This window comes from Mastigoproctus giganteus, chromosome 4 (assembly GCF_048544385.1).
Source record: "Mastigoproctus giganteus isolate SK-2022 chromosome 4, ASM4854438v1, whole genome shotgun sequence".
In the NCBI taxonomy this organism is placed as follows: domain Eukaryota; kingdom Metazoa; phylum Arthropoda; class Arachnida; order Uropygi; family Thelyphonidae; genus Mastigoproctus; species Mastigoproctus giganteus.
The window spans coordinates 70169328-70175327 of NC_143578.1; positions in this window are offsets into that span (position 1 = coordinate 70169328).

Below are 6000 nucleotides of genomic sequence, written 5' to 3' on the forward strand. Positions count from 1 at the left end.
TCAGACCAGAGCAGCAAAGCAAAAGGCTCAAGCTAATGGAAGTGCTGTGGCTCAGAGCAGAACTGAGGGGGGGGCAGTTGTCCTCTCACTCACAGACTTATAAAATGCACTGTTTCCTTGATGTTTGCAGAGCAATCGGGTATGGGACATGATACTGCCAAGGGGGATGTCTTTGTGTGTGCGCGATGCAAGGAGTGTATCGATATCAGGCAACAACTCGGCGTTCTTGTGGGCCTATATGAGAGCTTGAAGGACAGGGTGGATGTCCTCAAAGGATTAAAAGTGAGGGGCCCATCGAGCTCTCAGCTGCCCACATCAACGCCAGAGCTTGCACTTGGGCATCACGTGACACAGAGGCAACCCCCAGGGCAGAATGCGCTGGTCCCGAAGGAACTAGTAGTCGTTGGTGACTCTATTGTCAGGGAAACGGGGAACATGCTTTGTAAATAAGATAGGTGGAACAGGACCAGGGTATGTTTGCCAGGGGCAAAGGTTGATGACGTTGTAGAGCGAATATCATCTTTTAAGGGCACAAAAGGTGATATAGTTGTACACGTTGGCACTAATAATATTAAGAGTAGGAGACCGGCAGAATTACTTAACAAGTACAGGTCACTGTTGAACAAAAGCCGAGAATTAGGGTTGAATTTGAAAGTGTCTGCAATTCTGCCCAGAGACGATAGGAGGGAGTATATGATCAGAGCCTTGTCGATCAATTCGGCCCTGGAAAGATTGTGCAAGGCTCAAGGAGTACAATTTTTTTCAGCCTGGATTGTACTTGTTAACAGGAGAGATTGCTTCTACAGGGATGGGATACACTTAAATAGAAAGGGTGCAAGGATATTTGCTGATGCTATCGAGGCAGTGTTAGGTGGGTCGGAAAACTGCTAGCTTGGGGGGAGACAAAGACCAATAGATTGACAGTAGCCACTGGCACAGGTGAAATAGATTCTTGCACTGCTTCTATTAGAATGAGCAGAAGCCTGAAAAACAAGATGCATGATATTTCAGAGACTGCTGGGAGCCATTGCGGTACAAGTAAACACATGGGTTGTGTTAGGGTAGCTAAGAATAGAAACAGGTGCAGGTATACTTGCGTGTACACCAATGCTAGGAGTTTAGTAAATAAATTTGATGAATTTGAGGTATTGCTCAAAACATCAAAGGCAGATATTGTTGGGATATCAGAGACGTGGTGTCACACAGATATAAGGGATGCAGAACTGCAATTTGGGGAGTACAACGTCTACAGAAAGGATAGACAGGATAAGAAGGGGGGGAGGGGTTATGCTATTAGTTAAGAAACACATAAAAACCAAGGAAGTGAAGCCAGTCGACATCGCTGGACAGTGCAGTGTTGAGTCAGTTTGGTGTGACATAAGCACTGGGAGATCAAAATTGAGAGTAGGAGTGTGCTATAGGCCTAATGACTCTGATGAGTATAATAAGAAACTGTACAGGGAAATAGAGTGGGCCAGTAAATCAGAGAATCTTATAATGGGAGATTTTAATTTCCCAGATATTGACTGGAATTTGGGGGCTGGTTACTCACACACTAGCAGGGCTTTTGTGGATTTATTGGATGATTGTTTTTTACATCAGCATGTTCGGGAGGCAACTAGAGGGAGTAATACTCTTGATTTATTATCAGCAGTGATTCTTCATGCATTAAGGATCTGCAGATAAATGAACCACTAGGTGGCAGTGATCACAGTGTGCTAAAGTGGGATTTACTCAAAGAGGTAACTACCATTAGGGGTAAAGGGAAGGGTTATTGCTTCCGTAAAGGCGACTACGATGGACTGAGACGGTATTTAAATTCTATACAGTGGGACCAACTGATGATGTTACCAACAGCAAATTCAAAATGGGAAGCATTCAAAGAACTTATCTTGGAAGCTACTAGGCTTTACATACCAACTAAGAAATATTGTTCAAGGTTTAGGTCAAAATGGATGTCAGATGAACTAATGAGGCATATGGCAGAGAAGAAAAATGCATGGGATACTTACAAATTAACACATGACACAGAAGCCTATGATAGATACAAGTTGATATGCAACCAAGTTACAAAGGAGGTTAGGCAGGCGAAGGCAGATTACGAGAAATCCTTGGCAAGGGATGCAAAAAAAAACAGCAAATAGTTCTTTACTTATGTAAACTCTAGAAAGAAGGGGATGAATCAGATTGGTCCACTTGATATTGATGGGTCAACTGTTGATGATCCTGCTCAGGTAGCTAACAAACTAAATGAATATTTTGCATCGACATTCACACATGAGGAGTTATTCAGCGAGGGGAATGCCAGAGGTGTATTCAACTCTAGCAGTAAGCTACAGAATCTTGAAATAACTGAGAGTAAAGTGGAGGAGAAACTGTTGAAGATAAACACAAGAAAGACACCTGGGGTGGATGGGATCTATCCAGTTATATTAAAGGAGGCAGCAAAGGAAGTAGGCAAACCCTTAGCCATAATTATGAGAGCTTCCTTGGACTCAGGGGAGGTACCCATAGACTGGAAATGTGCAAATGTAACCCCAATTCACAAAGGAGGATCAAAGGCTGACACTAGTAATTATAGACCTGTGAGCTTAACTTCTGTTCCAGGAAAATTAATGGAGGCACTGGTTAAAGAAGCACTGCAGGATCATTTAGACAAGACTTCAGTTATAGCTCAGACACAGCATGGTTTTGTTAAGGGGAAGTCTTGCCTGACCAATTTGATTGGATACTATGATGCAGTCACAAAAGAACTGGATGCAGGGAATAACTTTGATATTATATACTTGGATCTCAGAAAGGCTTTTGATACTGTTGCACATGGAAGACTGCTACACAGATTGGAGCAGTGTGACATTGGAGGCAAATTGCTGCTATGGATAAAGGGGTGGTTGAGGGGAGAAGACAGAGAGTGGTAATCAATGGACACTGCTCTTGGTGGACTAATGTTATTAGTGGAGTCCCTCAGGGCTCAGTGTTGGGTCCATTATTGTTTTCTGTATTTATAAATGATATTGATGATGGTATATCAAGCTTAATGTCCAAGTTTGCAGACGATACAAAGGTTGGCAGGGTTGTCAAGGACACTACTGACACTATGCTGCTGCAACAGGATCTGGAAAAGTTGAGCAGATGGGCTGAGAGGTGGCAAATGAAGTTTAACATTGACAAATGTAAAGTACTACACATGGGAAACAGCAACCCCATAGCAACGTATCAACTCTGTGGTACTACACTGACAGTGGTAGAGAATGAAAAGGACCTCGGGGTGGTTGTGCAGGCAGATATGAAGTTCTCTGAGCAGTGCAGACGGGCTGCAAAAGTAGCTCATGGAGTATTGTCAATGATATACAGGAATTTTTCCAGCAGGAATAAGGAGGTGATTATTCCATTGTATAAGGCAATGGTCAGGCCACACCTAGAGTACTGTATACAGGTCTGGAGGCCTCATTTCAAGAAGGATGTAGAGCTGCTGGAACGAGTACAGAGAAGGGCAACAAGATTAGTGAATGGAACAAAGGGGTGCTCTTACGAATAAAGGCTTAAGTTTTGCAAATTACAGTGTCTGGAGACTAGGAACCAGCGAGGTGATCTGATAGAGGTGTATAAAGCCTTGAATGGTTTAAGCATGCTCAATGCTGATGGGATTCTTCCTCTAGCTCAAAAAAATCACATGAGAGGGCATAAATTCAAATTGAGGAAAGACAGATGTAGGATAGACTTGCGGAAATTTGCCTTTAGCCAGCGGGTGGTTGGTTGGTGGAACAGATTCCATCCCTTGTAGTGGATGTTGATAGCCTAAATAAGTTTAAGGCTCAGCTGGACAGGTATTTTGAACGAACAGAGGGGTGAAGTGGAAGTGGGTTTTTTTTTTTTTTTTTTTGCTGATGCTGCATAAGCTTGCTTTCTTGCATCAAATGCCTCTACTAATGCTAATGCTAAAGTAACATAGGGCTAACTAGACAGGAACGGTTATCCTACAGTCACATCATGGGTTCGTTAAGAGGATATCTTCTCTGACCAATTCGAATGCATACTATGATGCAATGATAAAGGAATTGGATGCAAAAGTAATTTTGATACCATATATTTGGATTTCAGGAAAGATTTTGATACTGTTGCATATAGAAGAGTATTGTTAATTTATAACAGTATGTATATTCATAGCTAAATTTTGTATCAAATCTGTTTATTTGCAATTGTTCTGGAACTTGGCTCAAATTAGAACAGTGTCGCATTAAGAGAACGTTACTGCTATGGCTAAAGAGATGGTTGAGTTGGGGAAGACAGAGAGTGGTTATCAATGGTCACTACTCTTCGTGGACTTATGTCATTAAAGAGTTCCACAAGGTTCTTCTGGGTCCATTGTTGTTTTCTCTGGGGAACCCACAAACCTTCCTCAACTTTACAATTAACCCAGCAAATGGCAAGACAGCTGAAAAAATATCGCCTCCTGCCCATCTGCAGCAGGAATGGCAAACCAGGTATGAGGTATGAGGTATGAGGTATATTGAGGGTCTAGCGGCTCCTGGGATTTCTCCCATCTCCGCGAATGTTCTATGTATCGGTGACAGTACCCTGTCAAAGCCAGAGATTTAGAAGTGTGTTGGTCATGAGTAGTGTTATATGTTATGCCCATTGTTTATCCGGCTTATTGGCCGCCAGGCCCCTAATGGGACCAGACGTTGTCCATACCTCGCCACGTGGAGGCTAGCCGGGTGTTACCATTGAGTCAATTGTACTCTGGCAGGTCCTGCCACTTACTTTCCTGGGATTTTAGTGGCTAGGACCTAAAATAAAATTGGAACGACCGCGGTTGATTTTAAATCACTTACATTAAAGCACTAATATGGGGTTTGACGCTGAAATCCTGTTTCTGAAGTGCCTAAAGTGTTGGGCGAAATTTTTTGGTGTATTTAAATTTGGACGTGTAGGGCTATACGCTGTGCAAGAAAAAGTGCTGGGAGGGGAGAATGAAGGCTGGTGGGTGAAATAGGAAGAAGAGGGTCGATAGGGTAGGTGACCCCCAATTTTTCAGTGAGGCATGCCCATTCCCCACCAGAGGGAAGAAATGGTGTGGCAAACCAGGTGGTCAATCTCGACCAAGGGAGAAATCACCAGAAAATTCCTACCAGATGTCAATAGAATCTTCCCCAAACCCCCACCATGGTTCTCGCCAGGAATATACACAACGTTTTTACTTACTGGTCACGGTTCTATAAATGCTAAATTCATCGCTCTCGGCATCACAGAGGACCCAAAAGTATTTTAAAAAATGAATGAGAAGGCGGATTGTGAATGGAGTAAATGTGTGACTCTCCCACCCCTTCGCCTGGTGGGTTCCCCACTGTCAGCTAACATTTCCCACCCCCAGAGCGGGATGGGCAGTTTGACCTTTCTACCGGATTCGACACTAGATGGACATGACAACCATCACCGACGAAAACATTCTGCGGCTTTGCTGCCGACGTGCCATTTGGCGATCTGAACTGGGTACTCTAACCCGGTTCCCTTTAAAACCCTATTCCCAGGCACGGGAGGAAGGAAATGGGTCTCTGTCTCCTTCCTTCCCTGCCTGATCGACTTGCTATCCCTGTCTCCTCTGCTCCTGCTGTCACTGCTTCTGCTGACTCCTCATCCCCTCATCAAGTAATATCTACGCTGCATAAAAATCTAGTTGCATTCCTAAACCACGACAATAACAGATTTACTAGGTCGGCAGCAAATACTGTGCAGGAACTGTGGGCTAGACTGGAGACGATCTCTACAGCTCTCCTGATTGACAATGAAAAGCTCCGGGCAATTAATGAAGAGCTCAGGTCCCGGACAAGCATCCTTGAAAGAGTGCTTGATACCTTATCCAAGCTCCCTCCAACCGCAACTCTTCCTGCACTGGAAACCCCCTCACAGAATAAAGAACTACCACTCAGATCTTATGCCTCGGCAGCTAAGACGGCATCTGCTACACCATCTCAAGGACTGTCCCACCTCCCACAACTA